The 12,817-nt window shown below is 35.9% G+C and overlaps 1 long non-coding RNA gene across 2 annotated transcripts; it reads right to left on the reverse strand.

Annotated features, from left to right (window-relative positions):
- Positions 1 to 6,595: 6,595 nt before the first annotated feature.
- Positions 6,596 to 11,867, reverse strand: LOC133209621 (uncharacterized). 2 transcript variants are annotated; one of them, XR_009724707.1, is made up of 3 exons: positions 11,473 to 11,867; positions 9,977 to 10,074; positions 6,596 to 8,273 (listed from the first exon to the last, which is right to left on the reverse strand). It is a non-coding gene; the product is annotated as an uncharacterized LOC133209621 (long non-coding RNA). The 2 variants fall into 2 exon arrangements; XR_009724703.1 differs by lacking the exon at positions 6,596 to 8,273 and having other exon boundaries at positions 9,726 to 10,074.
- Positions 11,868 to 12,817: the final 950 nt, after the last annotated feature.

Below are 12,817 nucleotides of genomic sequence, written 5' to 3' on the forward strand. Positions count from 1 at the left end.
AATTATTCCTTGGCTTTCTAGCAAAACTTTGAAATAAAAATGTGACTAGACTTCCTAAGTAAGTGCTTTATTTTTTTTCTCTTTTGTTAAGTAAAAAAGCTTTATATCTGTCTGGAGTTAAAGCTGGAGTTAAAACCTTTTGCCCAAGATGAAAATGTCTGCAGGATGACTTGCAAAATCTTGAGGTTTATTGGCATTCTCCTATTATATTCATATTAAAGGACCCAAAATATGCTAAATATGACCCTGTGCCTAGAGTGAAAGACCAACTACTGCATATATGGAATCAGAAAACTTGCATTGCTGAAACTTCGATCACTTCTTTAAATGTGTCAGTAAGGGGAGATCCTGACCTTCCAGAAGTGAATAGAATTTTTGTCATTGACTTCTCCTGGACCAAGGCTTCACTAGCTGTGAAGATAAGAATTCCTAGATTTGCTGTGCAACTTTATTCAAGATCCACACTTCACAGGAAGAATAAACATAATTGAGCACTAGATTAGATTTAAAACTTTGAACATTTTCCTGAAAACTTCTTTTTTATAGGTTCTCTTTTGAATTCTTAGAGGAGGAAAATGATGAAATATAACAAACTTAATCCTGAAAATATTTTTCAGTGTTACTTGAAATGTTTGATATTGTGTGTTTTTCTGATGCCTCCTCATTTTTTCTTCATTAATTTCTGTCTTTCTTCAAAACTCTAAAAAGTTAAAAAGCAAGAAGTGGGGAGAAAAGGGGAAGAATGACAATTATTTGAGAAGAGAGATAACTTTATTCCATATTCCATTTTTTACACTCAAAGCCAAAGATAAGTCAGAGACAAGTGTCACAGCTTCAAAACTACAAAATTCCATTTTTTCCCAGAATGGCTTGCTATACCACTTTCAAAATAAACCACTGTATTTTGGAAGTTAATTGCATGTTGTATGTTGTTTCTTTCATGAAATTTTATTTTTCATTTCCAAGTCCATTCTGTTAACAGTTTGTCAGAAACTCATTAAAAATGCTGTTCTAGATTGTTCCATCATGTAGATAGGCAAAACACAGAGGACTAGGACAATAAGCAGTCTGTGCAAGGCTAAGTAGCATATGACCTTAAGCAAAAATGAGCCCTAAATAATTTCAGAAGAGTTGTTTATTGTGGCATCTGAGAAACTATATTCCAGCAAGCCAAAATACTGACAACTATTCAGTGAACAATTTCTTTTCAGCAAAATGCTTATCCAGGTGGCTGAATGCTTTCTTTTTGGTTCTGATGTTGGTCAGCTAACTAGTCTGCTCTTTCAGACTTCACCAAGGTCATTGACCTTAAGACTTCATAAAATTGACTTAATTTGTTTTGCCATCATTTCTTTATCAGTCAACAGTCTATATGTTTATATGAAAGTATTTTTTTCAAATGTCTGAAATTGCCATCTGTGGGCCCTTGGGTAAATAGTTAACTATTTCAATGACAAGTGCAAAGCATGAGGTGAGCTATTAAAGCCATTTCTTTTCTTCCAACAGTAACATTCTGGTCACTATTGAACCATCTTAATGTAAAAATATACCAATGAAAAATGAAATATAGGGAGTGGTGTTGCACAGAGGTTTTCTGTTAAAAATATTCTATGTAATATAAAACAAACAAAAAAAACTAAAAAAGTTGCATATTAGGTATGTGAAGGTACTTACTTCAATCCCCACCAACAGGTTTCCAACAGATGTGTAAAAAGAAAACTGTATATATATGAAGGGTTTTCTAAGAAAAAAATCATTTCAGTTGTAATACAGATTTAATCCTGTCAGCTGTATACTTGCTCTGTGCACTCAAGCAATGAGCAGAACAAGCTTCAAGTTCTCACTCATGTTGTACAATGTCTGTATGACTTAGAAAGACTGTTTGATATAGTGAAAGTTTACCAGAGATCCTACCAGAGTTGTCGCACAAAGTATTTTGATAATTTAACAAAGTTTCTGACTATGCCATCAATAAGAATGGCACAGGAAAATGTTTGAAATCTTTAATATCTGTACCTGAGGATATCCTGTGGTAATCAGTGGTAAAGGTTTACTTTTGAAAATCCTTTTATCTGGCATATCTGTTAAATACATGCAAGCTCCCTACCTCCAGGGGATTCATTACCCCATGACTCTTCACTCTTCCCTCCTAAGCATCATCTAGCAGGAACAGCAGCTATAACAATCACAGTTACTAGGTATATCTGTGAAGCTTCTTCCAGTGGGTAAAAGAATCCTAACAGTTCCAGGTAAGACGGAGGGAGTTCCCATAATATGCCATGTTTGTAAGGAGATGGTAAAAATCTCATCAGAAATTATTACAAAGCCCACTACACAAACTATGCTGTGTTATGGACTGGCAGAGCCATTTAAAGCCTTGCTGCGAACATTTACCTCCATACCATTCTATATCATAGCATACACTCCTCTTTTTTTACCATTATTGATAGGCAACTGTGTATGAAAAATCTGAATTCTTTCTTAAACTATTTACACCTAACATCCTCTTTAAAATGGCAGATCTCCAAAACCAACATCCCAGTTACTCATTGACTCATCATGCTGTTTTGATAGCAAGGGCAACACTGCAGCAGGTATTCTGAGTGGTGCTTTTACCCACTGGGATTTCTGTTGCACCACAGACCTTTAAGATTCTTAAAAGCACTCCAAGGACCACAGCAATCTAAAGCTTTAAAGCAAATTAGATTTAACACCTATCTCCTCCAACCCCTTCCTTTCTAGAACTGAATTCATTATATTTGGTTTACAAATACTCACAGAAAAGCCTTTCTACGAATAATTTATAGGCTGAAGTTTGAAACAATGAATTAAATGAAAGCCATAATAATGTGTTCTGGTAATTCAACCAGTTTAAAGAAAAAACAAAACAAAACAAGAAGATAAATTATTATAAAACGAACTACATTATATTGGTACTGAAGAGCACATCAGAATGGAAGCCAGAGTATGACATGTAGGCAGCTGTGCACACAGATGTGTAACCCTGTTCCAAAGGCTGGAAAACATTCCAGTAAAATGATATCTCTAGGTTTCCAAACTTCAGTGAACTGAAGATTTTATGGTTTTCATCATTTCATATTAATATACAAGTCTTAATAATACATAATGTGAATTTGAGTAACCAAGTGAAAGTAAGCATCCATTTTGCATAGGCACTTTCAACACACCCTTTTAGACAACTTTAATCTTTAAGCACTAACACCAGCAATGAAAACTATTATCCTAAACAGGCACTTTAATATCCACGAGTACCATAGTAAAATGTACAATATAGTTCAGCCACTGAGACATGAGCAGACAGACATCCTCCTGGTGGAAGCTTCCATGACTAAGGGTACATTTAAAAAAAAAAAAATTCAATGCAGACTGTTCAGTATAGACTTGGTATCTATCAAGAACGTTTCCTGCTTGTCATTCCTTCCCTCCAGGTGAGAAAGCAGCCTTTCTGCAAAAAGGACACAAAACCTTCACATTTGTGTCACTGCCATGTTCCAAGTTCATGCAGGAAACCACAGCCCATTTGGCAGGAATCTACCATTTTGCAGGATGAAGTAACAATCTATTTATTTCTGGACTTCCTGCAATTGCATGCTGATTTCCCAACAAGGTGGTTTGTGCACAGGTATAGTTCTCAGTATAATTAATGTGTTATAAGAAATTCATTGTGCCCCCTGCTTTCAAACAGCTCTGTGGTGGCAGGGTTGCATACCACCACTTCACTGGGGCTGTCAGCATCTCTAGGAGGGCTGGGAGAAGGCCAGCACTTAAATGGTTGGGGGACAGAGCCAGCAATCCCGCTGTGATACAGATTCATCAGGAAAGGACATGTCTGAGCAGCACCCAAAATCACAAGAAAGAAAGAAGGGAGCCAGCACCATGAGAGCTGGTGCACTCCCATTCTGCACAACATGGTGCATGTGCTAAACTGGAACTGGGTTATTGCATGGTTGTGCTAGAGCAGCAGTTCATTCAGGCTACCTGCAAATGGGCATGTCTAGTGCCATACTGATGTTGCCATACCGCTTTGAGTTTCTACAGTAGTTCAGCCTACAACAGATGAAAGCTGTTTGCTCTATGCTCCCATGTAAGGATCAGAAAGGTTCTTAGAAGTGATGTCTGGAGAACTGTTTTTTCCCCATTGTTTGCTTAAACCAACACGTAGACCATAGCAAATATTTTCAATGGTATTCGTTCACTATCATTAGCATTCAATGATGCTATGGAGCCTCTATAAACCTATCCTCTGTATTTATGAAATTCTATTTTTTTCTAAAACAATCCGATGACAGTAATTGGGATCTAGATATAGTAAATTATACAAAGTCCCTCCAACGTCCATCTCTCAGAAGTGAACACTGAGCTTTCAGTTTCACAGCAACAGTTCTGCAATTCATACAGCCACTTTGGATAACAGAAAGCTTTCCTTTCCTTTTTCTTCTCTCAGTGAAATTGGTACCTGCAAAAAACAGCCACATTCAGTCACTCTAGGTAGACAGCTTTGGCAAATACAACTGTTCCACATATGCACATTGTGTAATAGCTCCTTGTGAGGTCTAAAACTGGAGGAGTAATAGAACCATCTTCAAAATAAGGAAGATTGGTTTAAGTCAAACACAGTCCTCTGGGAAATTATTTTAGCTTTAAAATCTCAGAAAGACTTGTACAGGTAAGTACTAACAAGCGTATTTCTTCACTATAATACTTGTTAAATAAAAGTAAATTTTTTTAACAAACCCATTCTTTCATTATAGCAAATGACTCCTCCTTTAAAAGTTGTTCTAGATAAAGACCAGCTTTTTACAGTTTCTATTCTGCTGTTTTGTCAATGTTTGGTTCATCAACCCCTCAGTTCTTGTAGTCACCTCTGAAGAAATATAATGAAAGTTTCTTAATTTGATGAAGAAATTTAATATGATTGCGAAAGCTTAGTATGATTATGGTACCCTAATTTTTTAAGACAGACACATTTTTAACTTATAAAATATATCCTTAAAAGCTGGCGGAACTTATTTATATTGTTTTAATTCCAAAATATTTTCAAGTCAGTGTAGTCAGGTCTAGCTTTGAATTTGCTCTTGTGTTTAAATAATGTTCATGGTTTAAATAATGTTCATGTTATTGAAAGAAAAGGTGAAACATTGAGTATATATGACAACACTGGCTGTTCTATGCAGTTTTAACAGCTATATCTGCCCGTGAAGCCAAGTGGAGGTAGGGGGGAAGTATTCCCACCGGTTTAAGTTATTTATTAACTGGTACTTAGTACCCGTATAATGAACTCAAGTACTTTCTAAATTCTTTCTAAGTAATTTATAAAATCTTTAACAACTAAAAGTGAAATAATTGTCATTTGAACCTCTGCCATATCAGAATATTACGTAGGAGGTTATTGCAATCTGTCGAAGCTGTGGAAGGAATTATTTTCACTATTCATCTGGGGTAAGAGTAGATATAATACCTCATACACATTAAGAAACAGAAAGAACCAAAATCAATGCTAGAATACTATACCATTTTCTAATTCAAGATCCAGAAGCACTCACAACTAATAAAATGAAAACTTTGATATACAATATTCCTCATACAATAAACTTCAGCTTTCAGAAACAGTTAAAATTTTCTACAAATTCACTATATTTTTTAGGGGAAGTTAACTGAAAGATATTAAGATATTTCTGTGTGCTGAAATCAGAGTGAGATAACAGGCAATTAAGAACTAATACATAATACTGAAAAACACCCTTTTTCATTTCCCCCACCCACTATACTGTGCATTTTGTTCAGTTATATTTATGTACAAAAAAAAATCATCTATTTTTTTTGCTGAAAGCTTTTCTCATTGAACACTTTATGGCATAAAACTTCCTTAGAAATTAGGTCACATTGTTAGAACTATACAATAGCAACTTTTTGTGAGAATTGTCATGGCAATGTAAGTGCTAGGCAGTTGTTGAATCATCCTTAATATTTTGATTATTTAAAATTTGAGAGAGGTTTAACTGATTCGTATTCACCTAAAGTCCAAAGCCATTCCTAATAGCTCAAAAATATTTTAAGACATTTCCAGTTTAAATCAATGCAACTTCTGAGTATAGTTATTTCCCAGAATTAATAAATGTGCCTGACTGAAAAAAGCTTAATCACTTCTGAAATTCTAACACTATTATACTAAAGGGGAAAAAATTAGGTAATTGAAAACTTATGTTACAAAATCTATTGGTGATCAAATAAAGATCTACCTATATTACAGTTTCTCATCTACTACATACTTAGCTCTTGTCAAATGTTCCTTTTCACCTCCAGAAACAAAAGTGCATCCCTTGAAATTACCATTTATATTATATGGAGCAACCTATATCATATGAAGAAAAATAAAAATTATTTAAATTTTCAAATATTTTTACACAATTATCTTGACATCTTGAAAGTTGAGTACATAATAACTCAATTCTTTTAGGTTGTGTAGTAAGAAAACACAAATCTTCCCATTTTTTGAGTTATTGGCAGTCATGAAAGAGTACTTTCTTCACTGTCAGTTTTCTTAAGTGAGAAGTGAGCTAACTATTATTGTAAATGCATGAAGTTTTGGTCCTGTAATAACTTTCATTGTTTTGCATTTCAGTGGTGGTTGACTTTTCTTGCATTCGCAAAGAAATGTAAGCTCTTTGTTATTTTAGAAATGATTCTTGAGTGCACGCAATAATTTTCTGGTCTTACTGTGCCCAGTTCCCAGTCTTTTAAACATTAGCCTCTTTTCAGGATATAAGGGATTCCCAGTTTGGGATTTACAGTCCCACTTGAAACCTTCATCCAATGTCCGAAGAAACTAATTTCTTGTTCTTGCACCATTATAGATCTGAAATCCTTCTATCATCTCCTTAGCACCTTAGACTGCCACAGTAGCACACAACACTGAAATCTCATGCAAACAGATGTTCTGCTCTATGTATAGGCCTTTACACCTGGAGAAATGTTTGCAGAGAGCTCTGAGAAGACCTCAACCTAAAACCTGTCAGGAGGAATTTGCTTGGAAATACATTTCAAAGCCTTATCTGGAATCTTTGCAATAAAATATATCAGCACTCAGACTCAGCCAGAACATTTATTTTGATGAATGAGGAGTTCAGAACATGTTAATTTTTTCATGACATCACCCAACCTGGGTTGCAGAATCCTGGGAAAATATCCTGTTTGCTTGAAGAAAGTATAAAACGTTGAGACTCACACCTCTGTCACTACCAGGTGAGGACTTCACCTTAGATCAAGAATACCAAAGAACCTTCTTCTTCAGCCAAGTTCTGTGATTGATATCTTTTAAAACCAATTTTTACTCTGAAAACTGATTTAAATTAATGTGACACTGCTTAATGTTGATCTTCAAAGTTTCAACTGATTGATTTAGGTTTCTCTTATTTAGGTTGCATGGACTGAGAAATATGCCCTATTGGGTCAAGATGGATGTTATAGGGGACAAATGAGACACAGCACATATTGTCTTCTATGAAGCCATAGCCATACTACTATGTTTTCCTATTCTATTTTATCAGTCTTTTGCCTAAATGTCTTTCTGTGTCATGCAAATTAACTTCATCAATTTTCTGATATGATCTCTGTCTCGGTAAAAGATGAGAAAATAAAATTAACATCCCCAATATACATACTCCAGTCTTATCATTCATCCTTCTCTGCCTTTCCCCTGAACATTATGCATACACATACACACAAACCCCAAAGAAGTACAACTTTCAGCTTTCTACCCCAGCTCAGTTCCTTCTTTCCAGGATCACTATCTCCTTCCATCTCTTCTAAGCTGTCTTTTTGTCCCGCTTCTTCCTTCCAGCCTTGTTCAGCTTACAGGTCTGTGCTTTCTTCCACCAACCAACCGTTTTGTTTCCGGTAGGGATTTTGCTCACTTTTTATCTCATTAAACTGTAAAAAGACATCCAAGCAACCTGATGCAGAAGTGATTCCAACCAAGTTCTTCTGTAGCCATATTCCAGATTGAGGTTCAAAGCCATAAAAAATGTTTGATATTGATGGGATTTAGGAAATTAAAGCCAAACTTGTATCTCTCAATACCTGCAAGCAACCATTCACTAATGGTCAGAACTCCTAAAGTGTCTGAAGTTCTGGTACCTTAGAAAGTGTCTGAAAAGGCTCTTAGGGCTGTGCTTTGAAGAACAGGTTTGGCTATACCTCCACTTACTAAAAATAGGCCAGCTGTTCTGAGGAAAGCACTGGAAGCCAAGAAACTGGAATGAGAGAGAAAGTGAGCTCTGGCAGTCTGCAAGGTTAGACACCTAAATCCAAGGGGCAAGACCAAACCAGTCCTTTGTCTTCAGAAGCATCTCCTGACAGAGCGCCGTTGCCCCTGTTAGGATTCTTCCCTTAAGTACACATGGTGACCTATGAGCATCCCTGCAGGACCAATGGCTACAGGCTCATGGCTGTGTCACTGCCCTACCTTTCCTGGTGGCTCCAGCAGCAAATTTTATCTGGAATCATGCAGCTGTAAAATAAAGTTTCAAATGTATGTCTATACAAAACATTCCCTTATTGGTTTTGAAGTACCTACCTAGTATTGTCCACTGTTAGAAATACAAGAATTTAATCCCAGGATTTATCCAGACAGTCTAGCCCTGACCAAAACACTTCGCATGGCTGCTTTCTAAGGGGTTAGAAATAGCATCAGTGATATTTATTACAGACTTCAGCTGGCACTTAGCTTGTCAGGCATTCCAATCAATATGTGATGCTTTTGTTTCTCCACATCCCTATCACAAATTATATTGTTATTGTGTTTTGACTCTGCTGAACACTTGAAGGCTGTATTGCTCTGTGCTCCCTAGGGCACCAGGAAAACAAACAGAGAATTTCAAACTTCTCACGACATCATGCTGCAATGACATTTTCAGTTTACCCTTGTATTTTGAAGACTGTCTCCAGTCATCAGGATTATGATCATGGGGTACACTTTTGCTGCACAAGATTTATTTACTGGCAAGTTCTGCATAGTTGTAAATTACCCAAACCCCCAACACTGCAGATTATAATGTATTTATAGCTCAGGGACACATTACTTCTTATCTTTTGACTGAAAAGTTTATTTACCTGGTGAGAGGGAGAGCATCAGGGATCTTAGTAGGTAAACAGTGAAGATGCTTGTAAAAGAGATAGGGGATTGGAATAGTATTGACAGTACTAGTATTAGTATGGCTTCCAGTATTGACATAAAATAAATCAAGCAACTTCAGAAACTTTCAGTTATTTCTGACTTCAGCTTTATCCTCTGGTTTCTTTGCTCTGCCCTCGAACAGCCTTCACTACATGCCTATCTGTCCTCTCATGCTCCAGTCCTTCGGTGCAAGGATTGTTTTTTCTCTTATATTTGGAAAGTGCCCAGGCCATTTTACACATAGTCACAACATAAATAAATCTTATCCGGCCTGCTGGAATGCCCACTCAGTGTGTTAGCTGCATGGCTGCACCTTCAGTCACCTCTTGTTCTCTCCCAAGGATTGTCCCATATTTCCTGCAGTTTACTGCCAGCAGCAGGGGAGCATCTATACAGTCAGATGTCCAGTTTCAGATATTTTTCCCCCTTGTTTTTCTAGGAAAATTAGATAATGACAGTTCTAATGAACTCATTAAAAGGGGTGATCTACACAGAATTTACCAACAGTGAGGGTGCATGCACTACTCAACAAGATACGCTGCAAACACAAGTATAATAAACACTGCTGGAGAGGGCTGCCTGGTGAACTCGTGGTGCAGCTGTGGAGTGCTGCATTGAGAGCCAAGTGACCCCAATTTCAGAGCAGTCCCAGAATCCAGAAAACTGAGTTCATAACAGTTATGTGTTCACAGTCAGGGAGAAAGAGTCAGAAAAACAAATATTTCTTCTTGTTTTAACATTTGGGATTTAAAGTACAAGACCTGTCTTTATATTACTGACCAGGCTTTCTAGCTCTCCAAAGCACCAACTGCTCTGTGTTGGCATAAATGTTGCTCCATGGAGGTCGATAGGAGTTCCAGCTGACCTCTATGAAATATCTGTTAAATAAAATACATCAAAGAATTGGATTCTTTAAGCAATCTTTTCCTCAAGTTTCCCTGCTGTAAAGGAATGGAGAATGTTACTCACTCTGTTGCATAAATCTCTTTAAGAACTCTAAGCAGAAAAGCAAGAGATTAATTCAGTAACAAATTTTGGCATCACTGCAGAATCTACACCTATAATTAAAGCGAACTTACTTCATCTATAGTACTGTATATATGACTAAATGCTATTCCTTGTGAACTAAAGGGTATGTAAAAATTCCTAATCAGACAAAGTCTGCATTTTTATTTGAGGGTTATGTAGCTAATATGCTGGAAAGTGAAACAAACATTTCTCATATTATTACATCTTTCACAAAATATGTATAACTGTGAATTTTGCACAGTCCATAAATTAATTCCCTCATAACATTAATTTGCTTAATTTTATCTATAGAAGTTATATATGTAAAATATTAAGAATGGCAATCTGAAAACATAAGAAATAATTATTAATTGTATATTTTACACTTATCACACTATCCAGAGTAATTGGATAATAATAATTACCAATAATCCACCCTCATATATATAGCTTGTACTTTTAGAACAAGCTCTGCTAATGTAGCTCCATGAACAGATTCACCATTATTTTACCATGTCTGTCATTTTGGATTTAAAGATATCTTCCTATATAATGCAGAAGTAGTGCATAGACAGCATATACAGTATGTACAGATAATGAACTACCCAGCCATTCAACAATCATGCTCAAACTATGATTGTAAAGTCATGGAGCAAAAATTAACTTTCCTTCATTGCGACCTGTGTTTAGGCTGTATTATCCACAGACCATGGTAAGATTTCTGCAAATTAATGTATATCAAACCTTTATTGACACACCAGGAAATTCTTAATTCCTCTGTTTTTCTTGTTCGGCATGTCAACTAGACTGATATGGCCCAGATTTACATTGCAAGTTCATATGATTTGCCTACAGCAAACAAGTAAGAACCATTAATGTGGCCCTTGTAGGTACATAGAGGGAAAGAGATTTTAAAGTCAAATAATGGTACAAGATATACAATTTTCTGTGTAGAATACTGTATCAGGTTACTTAATAAAGAACATTTTTAAGCATATCTAATCTAGGTAACAGAACAATTGAGCTTTCTTGCACAACCTTAATTCATCTCATTAAAGTACATGCATTATGAGACAATCTTTAATTAAGTGATTATGCACTACAAATTCTGTACTGCATTTTACAAGACACACAATAGACTTTTTTTTCTGGAAATGAATTAAAATTATCTAGAGCTGACTGAAGAAACCCCTCTTACATATGCCCATACAATAACAATAGGAAGTTATAACTCTAGTTATCCAAAACTAAATAAAAACAACACTTACCACCGCTTTCCATCTGGCTTTCTCAAAGAGATTTATGAAGTTGTACCAGAATATTTATTTTATAATTTGCAAATGTAGTAAGTGGAAACACAGCAAAATCTTCATCTGCACTTTGAAGACTCTTCTGTATTGTTCTTCGTAATGAACAGAATAAAATAACAGACCTCAATTTTCTTCTTTCTTTGAAACTACTTAAAATTAAGGATTACATGGCTCACAATGAACTTTTATAATTACTTTCTAGAGCTTTATACAAATAAGTATTAAAAGCATAGGTCTTGCTGCATTTTTTAAAGACAGGAAGGGTTCTACCTGTATTTACATATTTTGATTCAAAATCTCCTTTATTCTCAGTTGGGAACAGAAAAGCCTTTATTATTCTCAGCTGGGCCCAGTCCCACAAACATTTCAACTCTGCCTTCATCAGATGCAGATCACACCAGCATTTATCCCCACTAATCACCACTCCCTCTGGCACTGACATTATCCTGGGGAGTTTCCCATTCACCTGACATCAATTACCCTAGACCCTGCTGATACTTAATTCATATCATCATACTTAATTAATCATTAACCCCTTCACTGCAGTCAGTGTTCTGTAATTGGTGTTCACAGCATCTGCAAAGTATTAAGGGTATTTGAATCTATATTCATCATGAGCTCTTCTATTAAAGCATGAGGTACAGCCTACAGACTTCAGCCATGTTTCAGGACATCACACAAACATATTAACACTAGGAAAAATTAGTACTCCTGATCCAGCAGGTCCATAAATCTAGCAGCTGCATATCTGCCATTCAGTTCTCTTCAGAGCCGTTTAATAAAATCCTGTTTTCACAATGATATCAGGAGACCTGAATGATCACTTACCTAGGAAAAATGTTCATGCAAATAAACAGCTACCTTTGTAGAGCTTCACGTTTCAAAATATTTAAATAAAAAAGACAGATAGATTTAAAGGAAAAGTCTGGTTTAAAATTTAACTGTTGTCAGGTCACTCTAGAAATTGGGATTTTCTCATGATAGAAGTTGGTGGATAAAATAGCTGAAAAATTCATGCGGTCAAACCGCAGGTAGCTATGCATGTCTGACAATATTTTATATTGTTTAGGTGATATCTTATTTTCTTTATAGAGAAGTTTGAATTCTGTTGAGCTTCAAAAATCCATTTGCCCAGACTAATATTCCACCTTTTCTTTTTCATTGAAAACCTAAATGAATAAAAGTCAGTGTGCATAGAGTCTTTGGTGTAGGACTCTAAACATGCAGTGAGAAATGCAAGGAGGTTGAGGAATAAAACAAGTACTAAGGATGGCTTATTTCAGGAAGAAACCACCTACTCTGA

The sequence above is a fragment of the Neopsephotus bourkii genome, unplaced genomic scaffold (assembly GCF_033783945.1).
Source record: "Neopsephotus bourkii isolate Nb327-2 ecotype Australia unplaced genomic scaffold, CSIRO-AGI_Nbou_v1 NB_53, whole genome shotgun sequence".
Taxonomy (NCBI): Eukaryota; Metazoa; Chordata; class Aves; order Psittaciformes; family Psittacidae; genus Neopsephotus; species Neopsephotus bourkii.